Source organism: Epinephelus lanceolatus, chromosome 14 (assembly GCF_041903045.1).
Source record: "Epinephelus lanceolatus isolate andai-2023 chromosome 14, ASM4190304v1, whole genome shotgun sequence".
In the NCBI taxonomy this organism is placed as follows: domain Eukaryota; kingdom Metazoa; phylum Chordata; class Actinopteri; order Perciformes; family Serranidae; genus Epinephelus; species Epinephelus lanceolatus.
In genome coordinates this window covers 4,428,642-4,445,499 of record NC_135747.1, presented here as the reverse complement: position 1 = coordinate 4,445,499, position 16,858 = coordinate 4,428,642, and the positions used below count along the sequence as shown (strand labels likewise).

Below are 16,858 nucleotides of genomic sequence, written 5' to 3'. Positions count from 1 at the left end.
AGTGAACAGGCATAATTCAAGTGCAAAGTTAGTCCACTAAACAAGCTTTTTTTCCACAAAGACCGCCTAATATCGTTAGGATAAATGTCAGAGAACATACAGAAAACGACATGTAAACGTGTTGCCTGACCTTGCTGGTGTGGTGCCATGTTTGTTTACCATTTAGCTCTGCTTTCCAAAGAGCGGCTGAAATCTCGCGAGAACAAGCAGCAACAGCTGGAAGGCAGAACCGGACAGTAGCCTGAAAAGTTCATTCATTTATTTTATTAAAGATTTATAGAATAATGGCTGACTTTTTGCCAGACTTCGACTTTGTGGAGGAGGAATTTGATTTTGCAGAGTGTGATGGCCGCCCTTATTTATTTGAGCCAGAATACACTGATGAAGAGCTTCGTGAAATTGAAGAACGGAGGAGGAGAGAGAGAGAGGCGCAACAGGTAGAGGACGAGAGAGGAGGAATGGCTGCTGCAAGGCTGCGTAGCTCTGGAGATTGGTGGTGTATCTGTGAATGCTGTGCCCCAGTGCCCACAGAAGAGGAATGCCTCTGTTGCAAGGAATGGGACCGGTTACAGCCTTATTTTCAAGGTCTGGATGTGACCGAGGACGGGACACCTCCACCTGCAGTAGTATCCATCTGGGCTTTATCTAGAGCTCGCGAGATTTCAGGCACGGTATGAGATCGCTGCTTGTTCTCGCGATATTTCGGCCACGCTTTGGAAAGCAGAGCTAAATGGTAAACAAACATCGCACCACACTGGTAAGGTAAGACAACACTTCTACATGTCGTTTTCTATATGTTCTCTGACATTTATCCTAACAATATGAGGCGGTCTTTGTGGAAAAAAAGCTTGTTTAGTGGACTAACTTTGCACTTGAAGTATGCCCTTTCACTTACGTTTTAACAGGTCTGACGCTACTATGTGCCCCGGCTGTATCTAGGCTAATGGCTAACATGCTAACTATAATTTTTATGTCACTAGTCACTTGAAACAAATTTAGGACGATAGGAGACAGGTTGAAATAAACTGAAATTTCCCTTAATGTTGGGCTCGATCGGGTTCGGACAGAAATATGCAGCCCGTGCCGCGCTGTAATGGAAATGCACGTGACGTTTTTTTTTTTACAATCTAGGAACCGTTTGCAGGAACCGTTACTCCAAATGTGATGGAACTGGTTCCAGAACCGGAACTTTGGACCCGGTTACAAAAAAGAACTGGATCCGGATCCCAACCCTACCTCTCACAGAGTTGGTGATAAAAACTGAACTTTCATCTCTGTCAGAGAAAACTGATCTGAGTTCAGACTGTTTACTTACAACACAGCTACACTCACAGATAACTGAGCCTCCTACCTGCCTGTCAAACAGCATCAAACCAGAAAACTTCTCAAGTCTGCATCCCTTAGCCCTTCAGCGGCTAACAACAGCCACCACTGCAACTAACAAACTCCACAGATCCATTCAACAGCTCCACCATCCCCAGTCAGACACACATCTGATTATTTACTGCTGAATTACAGCTCACAACTCGCACCAATGGCTGACGTTGCTCTGGTGTGAGTGTTTTTGGTGGCTAGCCAAACATCCTGGCGTAGACTGTTTACTGCAGTTTTGCCAGCCTGTCGCTCATGCGGCATTTGAAGATAATTACAAGCAAGGCTGTTCTCAGCTTTCAATGTCTGATAGTCCACCACCAACATTTTTAGCTCGTCATGGTCTCGTTTTCGTTGTGGAAAAAATGTTGTAATGAAAATTTTTTGTGAACAATGACTTTTTAACAGCAGAGTATAATGTAACATTCCTAATATTATTAATTAAAGATTGCTGGTAATACTGACAAGGTTGTGACCTTTTCAATCTCATAAACAGCTTTACATGTGCATTTGTTGACAAGTTGACAGATTTCAACCTGGTGAATTTGATGTCACAAGATAACAATCATGTTGACTGACAGAGTAATATTACAGGATTTCGTCAAAATATGAGTCTGCAAAGTTAGTAAGTAAGTAAATTTATTTATATAGCACTTCTCACAGAGAGGACTCACAAAGTGCTTCACAAGATAAAATACAAAAAATACAATAACAGAAACAATGCAAAAATACACAAAAACAAATAAAAAGTAAAGTGCAGCGAAATACAGAGATGATACAATGGACAATTAATGGAACGCAAGCCTAAACAGATGTGTTTTTAACTGCTTTTTAAAAATGTCCACGGAAGAGGCCGCTCTCAGCTCATGAGGTAGTGCATTTCACCATTTCGGTGCAACAGCCTTAAAGGCTCTATCACCTTTTGTCTTTAATCTTGTGTGAGGGACAGTAAGTAGGTGGCCTTCAGCGGACCGCAGTGACCTGACAGGACAGTGAAAGGACACCAGATCCGTCAAGTATGCAGGTGCTTGACCATGGAGGGCTCTGTAAGTGATGGTTAGAATCTTGTGCTGGATCCTGAAATTAAGAGGGAGCCAGTGCAGGGATGCCAGGACTGGAGTGATGTGAGTGAACTTATGAGATCTGGACAAAAGCCTGGCGGCAGCGTTCTGGACCAGCTGGAGGCGGTCTAATGAAGTTTTATTTAGACAGGTGAAAAGAGAATTACAGTAATACAGACATGAGGAAATAAAAGCATGGATGATCATTTCTAGCTCGGAATAAGTTAACATGGATCTGAGTTTGGAAATGTTTTTGAGGTGGAAAAAGCAGGAGCGAGTGACAGTTTTGATGTGGTCATCGAAGAGCATGGCCTGATCAAATGTGACCCCAAGGTTTCTCAACTTGGGGCGCACATTTGCACTGAGGAACCCTAAGCAGCTGGCCACCTTAGATGCTGAGGCATCAGGTGCAATAATTAAAATCTCAGTTTTAGCTGCGTTCAACTGAAGGGAGTTAGAAGACATCCAGTCCTTAATTACATTCATACAATCGTACAGTGAGTCAATTCCATCGGTCCTATCGGGGTTAAAAGAAAAATATAACTGGAGGTCATCTGCATACATAGGGTATAAGATACCTTCAAAATTGCTGATGACATCTCTGAGAGGGAGCATGTATAGCGTAAAGAGGATAGGCCCAAGCACTGAACCTTGGGGCACCCCGCAAGAAAGGGGGGCAAACTCTGATTTATGAGGGCCAACAGCCACAGAAAAGGATCGATCAGACAGATAGGATTTAAACCAATGAAGAGCAGTCCCTGAGATTCCTACCCTGTCCCTCAGCCTGTCTAAAAGGATGTGGTGATCAACAGTGTCAAAGGCTGCACTGAGATCAAGCAGAACCAGGATAGTGGCATCGGAGGCCATCATGATGTCATTGGAGACCCTGAGAAGAGCAGTTTCTGTGGAATGTAACTGACGATAACCGGACTGAAATTTATCTAAGATATTGTAACTGTTCAACGCTGTCACTAACTGGTTTGCAACTGCCTTTTCTAGAATCTTAGATACAAAGGGCAGCTTGGAAATGGGCCAGTAGTTACTAAGAACATCGGGGTCCAGATTGGGCTTTTTGAGAAGCGGCTGAACAACCGCTTGCTTGAAATGGGACAGGACACAACCAGAAACCAGTGAGCTATAGTACCAATAGACCAATAGTGCTGAAAACATTTTTCAGCAAAGTTGTGGGCAGGATATCCAGTGGACTAGAAGAGATCTTCATAGTGCAGACAAGATCTGCTAAGTCTTGTAAGGAGACAGGTGAGAAATTGTCAATAATTGACTGTTGTTTGGGAGGATCAGGAAGGGAGGAGGAGGGTGTTATACTGGCCTTGACACTGGCAACCTTATTCACAAAATACATTAAAAAATTGCTACAGTCCTCATCAGAGGACACAGGTAGAGCAGGTGGTTGCGCACCAGTAATGCTACTTATAGTGTCAAAAATGACCCTGGGATTTCTCTTGATGGAGATGATGAGATTTTTAAAATAAGAGGCTCTGGCTACCCTAACAACAGAATTGAATTCAGCTAACAGTTCTTTAAAATAAAGACGATGTACATGAAGCTTGCTTGATTTCCATAAGCGCTCAGCTCTCTGACATTTACGACGAAGGCAGCGGATGTCATCGTTCAGCCAGGGAGTGGGATTAGCTGCGGCGATAGTTCGAGGCTTTAAAGGAGCAATCTTATCAAAAATAGCAGAGCAGTGTGAATTAAAAGTTAAAACTTGGGAGTCAACGTCAACATTAATACTAACAGGCTGCACCACACTGTTAAAAGCGAATGAGAATTTCTCAGCAGAGAGGTTATTTAACATACGGGTGAGTTTTGTACGTTTGCTGGTTGAACAATCAGAAATAATAGACAAATTAAACAGGATGCAGTTGTGATCAGTGACGGGCAGCTCCTCAGAGACGATACAATCAATGTCCAAACCAAGTGTAAAAACAAGGTCCAGTGTGTTTCCCTTAATGTGTGTCGGGCCATTGACATGTTGCACAAAATGAAAAGATTCAGTAAGATTTATAAAATTATTTGCAAAGGAGTTTGTGGTGTCATTTACAGGCACATTAAAATCCCCAAGCATTAAGATTCTTTGAAATTTAGTGATGGAAGCCAAAAAGTCACTGAATTCAGCCAGAAAGGCGCCATTAATACCAGGAGGGCGATAAATTAAAATACAATAAAACGGGTTAGAGCCAAAGCAAGGCCACCACCGCGGCCAGTGGTCCTTGGGGCACATATGAATGCGCAATCAGGCGGGCATAGCTCCTTCATGGACACATAATCTTCATCCCTTTGCCAGGTCTCGGTGAAAAACATGAAATCTAAATCTCTAGCGATGAAAAAATCATTCAGCATGAATGATTTGTTGTTGATCGAGCGAGCATTCAACAATGCCAGCTTAAGAGACTTGGGACCAGCTTTGCAGACAGATTGTGATTGTGACAGTGGTTGCAGATACCGGAAATTGTGGGTTGTGGGGTTTTGACGTTTGTGATGTCTGTTGTTCATTACTACGGGTATGAAAGTGGGAGATTGTGGGACAGTAGAGACTAGCCCAGCAGTTGGGGCAATAGGAAAGCAGGAGGGATTGTCTGTAGAGGTTAGTGGCAGCTGGAGTCTGTAGGGGGAGCTACGGGAGGCAATGTCTATAGAATGCTGCGCTGAGGCCGAGTGTGGGAAGAGGGCCGCTGATGAAGATTGACCTCCCGCAGTCTTTTAAGGCAGAAAACAGACTGTTAAAATCGCTCTTTAGCAGCTCAGACTGACCCCGGACCACGTCGTTGGTTCCGATGTGCAAGATCAGACGTTTAATGGAGTGTGGAAATGATTGCAGTAGGTCCGGGAGTTTATCTCTGATTTTTGTGACAGTGGCTCCTGGAAAACAGTGGGTGGTGGAATTAAAAAAGCGAATGTTCCTGGTTATGGAGTCACCCACTATGGCGGTGGTTGGGGGAACAGTGGCCGAGGACGAGGGGGCGAGTGCCACTGCTCTGTGGGGACTGTTTGCGGAGTGTGCGGAGAGGTCACAACCTCAGCGGTGGCTGGGGGCTCACACGACCCTTCACGGCATGGAAGACCGCCCGAGCGTCTCGCCCTGAGAGCAGCCTCCTTCACGATCTTGCGCCTGGAGGAGGAGGTCGCGGACCTGAACGGGGGTCCCAAAACAGACCCCACAACCCCCCGGGCTGCTGGCAGTGAATCAGTCGAAGGGCAAACAGGAGGGGAATGGACAATTTGCAGCAGAGGGAATTCCTCAACACTCAAGATGTTATATCTGTTCTCCAGTTGGAGCTCACAAGGTGGAGCATGTATCGGGCTGGACCTCGCTCGCTTTTTTCCATGTACTGTGGACCATGGCTCTTGGTTGGGAGTGGAGTTGTTAGTTCTGAACCTCGGATTTGGACTGAAGGTGAAAGTAGCTAAAGTTGCACTGCTGCTCGCCCATTTAGGCTTGGCCCCCAGCAGCAGCCACAGGTCCTCCGCCAGAGGATGTGGGGCTGCAGCTGAGGAGGCCGGCCTGGATGTCGCTGTGGTGGCTGGATCATCAGCTCGGAGCTGAGGAGCCGAGGCTGACCGCTCAGCTGGGGCCAAGCCAGTGGGGTTGGGATCTGCTGTATCCATGGAGCCGGGACCAAATTCTGGGATGGTTGAGTCCAGATCCGCAGGATTGCCAGGGGGACCAGGACCTGGAGCGACAATGGAGTCAAGCCGCGCCTCTTCATCCCTAATCCAGTAGAGGTTTGAAATGCGCTGCTCCAGCTCTGCGATCTTCTGGGTTTTGTGGATACAGCTGTCACAGTGGTGTGGAGAGGTGAGTGGAGCCATGGGGGACAGATGGGGTAGCCAAGGAAGCAGAAAACAAACTCCGGCAGCAACGGTGTAATGCGTAATGACGTGATTATATTCTCCAGAAAGCTACCTTCTCAAGTTTTTCTTTTTTTTTTTTTTAGCAGTTGGTATGAGCCACAGTAAAAACTTAAAAACTTAAAAACTTACAAACTTACGTGCGGGGACTCCAAAAGTGTGTTGACTCAGATCAGGGTTGGTTGGGGTCCAGTAGAAAGCGGGACTTACCGGCGCATAGAGGTGAATGAGTGTCCGGGAGAAACCAGTGAGTTTCGCCAGGTAGCTGCAGTCACTCCGGTGTCCAGAAAATGGCACAGAAGGTGTAAAAAGGCTTCTGGGGTGGCCAAAGTGTTCACGGGGACTTTCACTCTCAGGCAGGCAGTATCATTGTAGTTAATCCAGTTGTAGCAGAGCAGAGAAAAACTAGATCGTTGCTAAAAGTTAGCGAAACTCTAATGAAGTTTGGGGTGCGGCTGTGTCACCAGTCACCCGTGTCCAAAAAGCTCAAAATCCGCCGATCAAAAACACAAGATCGGCCATCCGGCCAAACGAACAGACTTTAAACAAATAAAATCATTAAAAGTAGTTCATTAGACCTGGCATAAAACTGGTTTAAAGTTATAAATTAAGTTTTTGTTGTGACGACAGAGATGAACCCTGACATAACAAAAAGAATAACAGAAGAACGAATGAATTTTTTTAAGTTACTGAAATACTGCTGGTATTTTCCGTCCATATACATATAGTTTGCTAAGCATCTGAATGTTTTGGCATCTGGAAAAATGACATACCCCTGTGAGACAGGAAAAAGACACCAATAAGGTTACAGCATATGTGGCAAGAGTTGCACTCTGCTGTCAGACTGTCATTGTTTTGCAGTTAGCCGTAAGACAGATCACTGCAGCTTATGGAAAGACCGTATAAACAGTTTGAACACTGCATTAGTTCATTTACTCCTGTCCAGGCCCTTGCTTGGTTACTTGCTCTCTTTGTCTTGCTTGCTCCATCAACGTCCTCTTTTGTCTCTTCACCTCTGCCATGATGTTCATATTGAGGGTACCGAGCTTGCTTCTTTTTTTTTCAAAAATGTCCATTTCAAACTGTTAACATACATTGAATTTAAAAAAAAAAAGAAAAGAAAAGAAAAACATCCCATCAAATCATACACATACAGATGGGGCATTCAAAAACATGTTTTGTGAGGTCAAAGTAAACTTGACCTTTGACCTGTGACCCCCAAATTCCAATCTGTTTATTCTTGAGTCCAAGTGGATGTTTAAAGAAGACCTATTGTGCTTATTTTCAGGGTCATATTAATATTAATATGTAATATTAATATTAATATGTAATATTGGGGTCTAGTGGAATAGATTTGTGTGTTTTAATGTTCAGCAAACACATTGTCTTAAACTGCCCTTTGCAGCAGCACCTCTGTCTGAAATGCTGTGTTTGGGCTTATGTCCCACCTCCCCAGCAGCTCAGTCTTTCGTGATTGGTGCAATGCTTAGCGCGTGCATTGGAAACGTCACGCCCCTTATCTTAACTGAATTTCACTTCCGGAGGCTGCATGAGCCACTAAAAACACCACTGTGGCTAAGCTAACAACGGCAGCTGTTTACCCTCATCAGTTTATAGCATAGCACCTTTGTGAAAAATAGTCAACATCTAAAACTCTACACAGTGTTGTCCCCTCCCTGTAAAATCAGCAGACTACAAACCAAACCAAACGCGCAACTAGAAACCAAACACTTAGAAATCTACAAATTTATCCAAATTTACTCACACATAACCAAATTGCACGTAACCGAGACGAGCCCCATTTTGTCATAACCCGGCTCAAAGGCGTTGACAAAAATGGAGAGACAAACTCAAATAAAAAAGTATATTTATTTAAATAGAGCAACGTAAATAAGCATAATGCAGGTATAGGGTGTGTTAGTCAGTGTGATCAGTAGTGTACATGTGGATGTGTGGAGCATGCGAGGTGTGATGTGGAGATAACCTAAAGGAAATAGAAAAGCCAAACAAACGTACGGGCGCTGGCGAAGAGTCGGGAGAGAGAGAGAGAGAGAGAGAGAGAGAGAGAGAGAGAGAGAGAGAGAGAGCGTGGCGTCAGCCAGCACTGTTTGTATCTGTCCATGCACCGGGCCCAGGTGCTCGTGATCCGGATAATTAATCAGCTGATGACCTCAGGGAAAAGACAAAACATCATGTCACCAATTACGCCATCACAATAGCATGAACTGAACCAACCAACACAGCCAAGCAGGGGCCGTCACAATACACACAAAAGCACACACTCCTTGATATTAAAACGGCAAATATTCCTCTTCTATAATTTCCCCTCAATAATAATAATGATAATAACATGATAGTTTGGCTGTACTAAATATTTGATATATTCAGTAGATTTACTTTTTTACGACCCTATTTGACAACTCTACAACCGGAAGAACTACCATCCCAAAAATGCCATTTCTACAGTATTAGATAAAATATCTGAAATTAACCAACATCCTTACTTTTTCTTAACATAGTTCATCTAGGTGCAGTGTAATTACTAGTTTGGCTTTAATAGATATTTGATATATTCAGTAGATATGTCTTTTTACGACCCTATTTTACAACTCTACAAGCCTGAAGAACTACCATCCCAAAAACGCCGTTTCTAGAGTACTAGCTAAAATATCTGAAATTAAACAACATCCTTACTTTTTCTTAACGTAGTTCATCTACGTGCAGTGTAGTTACTAGTTTGGCTTTACTAGATATTTGATATATTCAGTAGATATATCTTTTTACGACCCTATTTAGAACCCTACTTTGCAAATCAGAAGAACTACAACTATGTTGCTGATATGAATCTAGCTGCATGGAGTGGTCCTAGGGAATTGTAGTTTTTAAAAAATATTAGTGTTTTTCCTAGATTTGGAAGTTGTAAACACTGAATTGAGAGTACACTGTGGACTTTAAGGGGATGGTAAACACATTTGTGCAATCAGATTTTAAATATCTAATTTATAAATGGGTGAAAAATAATTTTAACCATATTTTTCCCATATCTGACAGCACCCCCAGTTGTTGACTACACTCACATGATAGTTGAGGTCAAGAGCTCTCTATAACAGTTGGTCCCATGTCTGTACCCCCTTTTGTTGCTGAATTATAAGCCTTCAAACATGTACCGAGGTCAAGGTCAAGGTTAAAGCAGGAGCCATGTAGAATCTTCATACTGACATATGTTACTCTCCAGGTTGAGACCTTTCCAATGATGTATTTGGTTTAGCTCTACGACAAAGTTTTGATTTTTTGATTTTTTGGACACTAGCCATGCCAGGTCTAGTTTCAGAGAGCACTTTGAAGGCCCCGTGTATAAAATTAATTTTTATGTTTTGTTTTTTTGCTTGTTTTTTCTTTTTTACTGTAAATAGTTACTAAAATGAGTCATCCTCAGACAATACAATACTACTAAAAAGTAAAACAATAATAACAATAATGAAATAAGCAAAAATAATATTACAATTATATTGAAATTTTAAAATCTATTTACAGAGTGGAATGGTAGCCTAATGGTCAGGAAATGGTATATAAAACGTGAAATGAAATATTGACTGTACAAAGGAAATGTGGTCTACGCTATGGACAAAGAAATGAAGTGTATGAAATATATGACGGTAACAAGCACAACAATGTGCATAAATAATTAAATTATGTAACAGTGGAAGTTCAAATTTTTATTCAATTTTATTTATAAAGCCCAATATCACAAATAACAATTTGCCTCACAGGGCTTTACAGCATATGACATCCCTCTGTCCTTAGGACCCTCGCAGCGGCTAAGGAAATACTCCCCCCAAAAAACCCTTTAATGGGGGAAAAAAATGGTAGAATCCTCAGGAAGAGCAACTGAGGAGGGATCCCTCTTCCAGGACGGACAGACGTGCAATAGATGTCGTTGAATGCAATGCACAAACTTAAAAGTCCAGTTTGATGAAATAATATGAAAGTGACAATTGCAGAGATTAAATGAGGGATGTGAAATGTAAAGTCCAGTTTGAACATCCCGTCTTCATCCTGACATATTGCCATGGTACAAGATTTGATGTACACACACACACACACACACACACACACACACACACTTAACCTCTCTTATCTCTTAACAGAGATAGTGGTGTTTGGATTTGAAATGGAATGAAGCCCACAGACGGCAGACAGTACAAAACAGTAGTCGAACGCGCCACATCCGCCCACAGCACAATGCTCTTATAGCTCTATGCTATCAAAATCTGGCAAAATACATTTATTTTATTTTATGGCCTTGACATTAACCTATCATATTGTTGAGTTATCAAGGACACTTTCGTGTTTTTGTGTGTATACAGAAATGTTAAAGATATCATTGAGGAAAACGATGTTGACATGACGTTGTTGAACCAGGGAATTCGTGTGTCCACCAAGATAAAGGATCCTAATTGACTTTACATTGGCATTTTTTACGTGGTACCGGCACGTAATTCTAACCCATTACGTGCTGTCACCACGGATTGCGATGTTAAGAGGTCGTGGTCATTTCATGTATTTCTGTGAGATCAGGTTGAATTGTGATCCTGAATCGCCAGGTTTGCCCAACAAGGGGGGAACTACCCCATCTTTCAGGAGTAAGTGCTGTGAAAATATAGCTGTAAACTGTTGGCAGTTTGTAAAGCAGTCCTCAGGAAAATGGAGGGAACACAATAAAATGTCCGGGTTGTATTGCTGAGGAGTAGTATCGAAAATAAATTCCAACCACTTCTTCTTTGTTTCTTCTTATTTTGGCAGTCCAAACAAGGGTAATTTGAGGTCACACTGACAAAAGCAGTGTCTCCTAGACATAGCGTCTCTTCAACAGCTCCTCAACAGTTCAAACTCTCTGCAGCCTCTGCTCTGGCTCTGCTTGGAGCAGGTTTGTTTGGGGGCACGGCTCAGTGGCCCGAATCTCAAGGTATTCTTGAGATATTGCATTCACGAGAATGAGATACACAAGGTCACAATGACCTTGACCTTTGACCATCAACATCTTATCAGCTCATTGTTAAGTTGTTTAAAAAGTTTAAAAGAAAAAAAGAAATTCCCTCAAGACGTTCTTGATATATCTTGTTCACGAGAATGGGACAGATATACAGGCAGGCAGTAGATGAACAACTCAAACATAATAGTAATGGCTGTCACCGTTGTGGAGCCATAATAAGACAAAAAGCAGTGCCAAGCAACCAAGCTCAATCGTGCCATAATGTGCTGCGTATTTCTCCCAGGAGATCGCACCCACTCACCAAAGTTACACAGTGCAAGAACTTGAGGTGTCGAGTGGAATGACAGAGACACCACTCTTCCTATCACAAGTCGGTTTGCCATTTGCATGATGTTGAATCTGCTATTTTAAGGTAAAATAAAAAATGCATAATGTTTCTTTTACTGCAAACTAGTAACCTGGCTGTGGAGTCACTACATTGGTTTGGTAAATCTGCCTTTCCCCCAACTGCACTGTCTGTAAAAGACAACTGAGAAAGCTATTTCAAGTTGAAGCTACTTTGTGTAAAACCAACATTTAGCCTCAGTCAAAGCTAATGCTAATGCTTGAAGTGGTCAAAAACTGCACAGAGTACTTTTAATGATGAGACACTATGAACCATTCATCATTGCAAGTTTCTTTTATTAAAATACTTAACGGGGACAAGTAAGCTGTGACAAAGTTTAGAGATATGACATTTTCTCTGTGTATTACCTAAAGATTTTCCAAAGGCAAAGTGCAGAATCTGCATTTTTGGTCTTCTGTACAGCCCCTGCAAAACCTCTCTGAGGTAAAATAATGTGCCTACAAAGGCACACCATGAAGGTATTACAACCTATCTATCTGTTGCACACTTTGCCCAGCCAGCCTGAAACATTTTTTTTTCTCATCTTCACTGCTTCCTGAAGTTACTGCTCTCTGCCCTTTTTTTGCTGTTATCAACAACCTTGTGCTGGTGCTATTGGAGATGTAAAACATTCACTTATTCCATGCCAGGTTGAATTACTTTATTATTATACCAGTTGCTAAGAGACTGTAACTGTTTCTGAAATTGTCTGAAGTTTTAACTTAGATTTTCACTACATCGCTGCACAACCCAAAACTAAAGGCTGTGCCAGACGCACTCTATCTGCTCATCCTCCAGTCTGGACTACCATATGCTGCTGCTGTTGTTGTGCTGCTGTTCTGAGGGAAAGTCCTGCTCCAGCAGTGTTGCGACTAGAGCAGGAAGCAGTAAGCCAAGACTCCAGAAGCTGCAGGAACTCATGCATTGATCAGCATCTGTTCCCTCCACTCCTTCCTCATCCCATCTCCTTTCCTCCATATGCTTCCCCTTGCAGTATTTATTTCCTTTTTTTAATTCATTTTCTTTCAGCCGTCATCACTCTCAGTCCATCTCCATTCTCTGCCTTAATGTACCTCCTCCATCAGGTCCTCTATCTTGCATTACCACTCTCTTGTGCATTTGTTAGGTCCCAAGGGCCACATTTAAACTCCAACATCACTAACTGATTTTATAAGGTGTTATTAGTCTAACATTTATTCATTCTGCCATTAGATTTAGTTCATTTTAATTAATGGTTCTTTACTATTAGTCAACCACTTTATTGGGTGTTTTGCAGCCTTACTGTGAAGTAATGAACTTCCTCAAAGAGGCTGAGCCAAGAAATATTCCCCCAAAGCAATAATCACATTAAGTTTGGGTGTCGATGATTTATTCTTAACAGTATACATTATGCGTGGTTGTCCAGTAATACTTCTTTCTGTCTTGTTTTATGGAACAAACTTCATATGCAGTGAGTTTGCAGTAATTGAAACATGATTAAAATTAAAGCTGGAGGCCATGAGAGCACTTCAGCTGATCGAAAACCCATAAATGCAAAATACATACAGGCTGCAGATACACTCTGAGGCTTGGCACGTTGATTGAGTTTATGTTTGGCTCGTTCCTACTGTGCAGCATCATTTTTTCTCTCTCTCTCAACAATGCTTTCGACATGTTCCCCTTTGAAGCTCCTATCTCAGCAGACATCAAAGGTTTCCACTAAACAGAGCAAGCCTGGGTCTCCTTCCGCAGTTCATTTCAAGTGGTCCTTTATTGCTACAAACATACTGTCAGTGCTCTGGTCAAAGCCCTTTGGGAATACAATTTAACATCCCACCAGTATATCTAACCTCAGACAGTATGTAAGAATTTTCACAGATGATTCATTATTAACTGTTTACAATACTGACAAAGGAAAACTTTGTGAAACTTATTTTTTGGCTGCCATTGAAAGGTAGATTTGATGGATATCAGTGGAAATGTCTAGAAACACAAGGACTCATTTACTCTCAAGTGTTTGCAATAAATGTACAAATGTCGAAGGAAGTGTGGCTTTTGAAAATGTATAAACGTTGAAGAATCCTAGTTTGAACTCAAAATATTTGGTTCTTCTCTATATGTCCAACCTGAAAAAAAGCTGTCCTTTCATGTTGACATGATACATGACCTGTTGCAGTTATTGTGTAATGGCACCTGGCGGTGTCAGGGGGAAATGCGGACAGTCAACAACATAAGTTAAGGGGGCAAGAGTCTGAGTAGGGTGGGAAGGAAGGGTAGTGGTTGGGTCTAACAACCACCAATTTTCACCTGGGAGGCTGGTATTCACTTACTGTATCATTGTAAAGCCAAACCATGTTCTTTTTTCCTAAACCCAACCACGTGCCTGTGTTGGCCAAATGTAACCACACGTGTTTGTTGCCAAAGGAAAAAAAATGGCAATTTGTAGTGTTGTACCGATGTATTACATTAATTTTGAAAGAGACTGTGTGCAAATTGTACATTTACTGTGACAATGCAAGTGTATTTTGAAAACAGATCATGCATGTAACAGGCTGAAGTTGACATGGCATCCCAGAACATCAAACTAAAACACCCAGGGTACCTTGCACGTCATATCTCAACGTGGGAAGTCCATGACCAAACGTCACTATGTGACAATGTCGAAGTGAGAACGTGTTGATACCTCAGCCCTAAGGCATTCACAGTGGGTATCAGACATTTCTTTTAGCGATACACATGTATCACAGACATTGTTATGTAGCACTCATACATGTATATTGCTCACATGCATAACCAATTAAAGGCGGTCAAATGGATGTAAATAGTAATAAGGGACAGAACAGTAATAACTGAATGGAGCCTTTTCTACAAAACTGAGAAAAAAATGTAAATATATATGTGTGTGTGTGTGTGTGTGTGTGTGTGTGTGTATTGTTAATATATATATATAAAATTTAAAAAAATCACCCTCTCACCCTCTCAGGGTGGTATCTGTGTCATCCTCAAGCTCGAGTCCTCTACCAGAAGCCTGGGAGTTTGAGGGTTCTGCACAGTATCTTATCTGTTCCTTGGACTGCACACTTCTGGACTGAGGCTTCAAATGTTGCTCCTGGAATCTGCCAGAGCCACTCTCCCATTTTGGGAGTCACTGCCCCGAGTGCTCCTACTACCACAGGGACCACATCAACTTTGACCTTCCACATCTGTTCTAGTTCTTTTAACCCTTGACACTTCTTCACCTTTTCTTGTTCCTTCTTTCTGATGTTGCCGTCAGCTGGTATGGCCATATCTACCACCACTGCCCTCTTCTGGTGTTAGCCAGCAGCTGTTTGTCAGTCTGGAAGCTGAAGTCCCACAGGATCTTAGCCCTGTTGTTCTCAACCACCTTTGGTGGTGTGTCCCATCGGGATTTGGGTACTTGGAGTCCATACTGGATACAGTTCCTGTCCACTACCCCAGCCACTTGGTTGTGCCTCTTCATGTACGCTGATCCTGCCTGCATCTTACACCTTGCCACTATGTGCTGAACCGTCTCAGGGGCATCTTTGCACAGCCTGCACCTTGGGCCTGATCTGCTGTGGTAGACCCTGGCCTCTATGGCCCTTGCTTAGGGCCTGTTCTTGTGCTGCAATGATTAGTGCCTTTGTGCTGTCTGTCAGTCCAGCCTTTTCCAGCCACTGGTAGGTCTTCTTGATATCAGCCACTTCCGCTATCTGACAGTGGTATGCACCATGTAGGGGCTTGCCACTTAGCAACTCATCCCTTGGGGCAATCTTCTTGATGTACTCCTGGATTTTGGATGTTTCATCCTGGATAGTGGCTTTGATGCTCACAAGTCCTTGGCCTCCCTCTTTCCACTTAGTGTATAGCCTTAGGGTGCTAGACATGGGGTGAGGAACTTCCTTGTCTTTATATCTGTGGCTTCTATCTCCTCCTTTGGCCAGCTTATTATCCCAGCTGGGTATCTGATGACTGGCAGTGCATACATATTTATGGCACAGACCTTGTTCTGACCATTCAGCTGACTCCTCAGGACTTGCCTTACTCTCTAGAGGTATTTGGTTGTGGTCAACTTCCTTGCCGCCTCCTCATGATTTTCATTAGCCTGTGGGATCCCAAGGTACTTGTAACTGTCCTGGATATCTCCTATGTTGCCCTCTGGTAGGTCGACTCCCTCAGTTCTGATCGTCTTGTCTCTCTTTGATACCATCCAACCACACTTGTCTAATCCAAATGACACCCTATGTCCTTGCTGTAGATCCTGGTGGTGTGGATCAGTGAGTCAGTGTCTCACTCATTCTTGGTGTACAGCTTGATGTCATCCATGTAGAGCAGGTGGCTGATTGTTACTCCACTTCAGAATTGGTACCCGTAAGCAGTCTTCTTGATGCAGTGGTGACAGTACATCCCCTTGGTATATGCCACATTTGATGTTGACTTGGACAATCGGCTTTAAGTTGGTCTCTAGGGTTGTCTTCCACATTCACATGGAGTTCTTTATGGAGGCTGTTAGTGTCCTGTTGATCCTGAATAGTTCCAGACAGTCTAATATCCATGTGTGTGGCACTGAGTCATAGGCTTTCTTGTTAGTCAAACGAGGCGGTGCACAGGTTGGTCTTCCTGCACTTGCAATCTCAGGCGATTGCTCTGTTGACCAGTAGCTGGTACTTGGCCCCTCTGGTGTTACTGCCAATTCCTTTCTGTGCCTCGCTCATGTATTGGCCCATATGCCTCGTTATCTTATGATTAGTTACCTATGATGCCTGACATGTCTCTCCATGTCCATGTTCCTGCCACTGAGAGAACACCTTGGCTGGTTCAGTTGAGAACCTCCTGTTTATTCTCCTGGCTTCTACTTCTTTGGTGTATCTCTTCAGCCGGGTGGGCAGAGCTGTTAGTCTTTGTTTCTTTTCCTTAGTATCCATTTGTTCACCACGTTACCACTGTGAAGCCCTGCTAGCTGGCTAACTTCTCCCTGTGTTGCCTTTATCTTGGCCACCAACCGTCTCTTCCATGGGGGGTACTGGTTCTTATGTACCATACCACCGTTAAGCAGCCCAGTTGCCAGAAGAAATTGTTGTTGCACTGTACAAAGCTGCAGACCACTCCAGACCACTGGAGACCAACAAACAGCAAAAGTAGTTGTGTTTTAATAAGTCATTGCTATGTTTCCAGTGGCCTTTTAGCCATCAAATG

General features: G+C 42.9%; 1 pseudogene; it reads right to left on the bottom strand.

Annotated features, from left to right (window-relative positions):
- Positions 1-6,254: 6,254 nt before the first annotated feature.
- LOC144466901 (uncharacterized) lies at positions 6,255-15,872 on the bottom strand (annotated as a pseudogene).
- Positions 15,873-16,858: the final 986 nt, after the last annotated feature.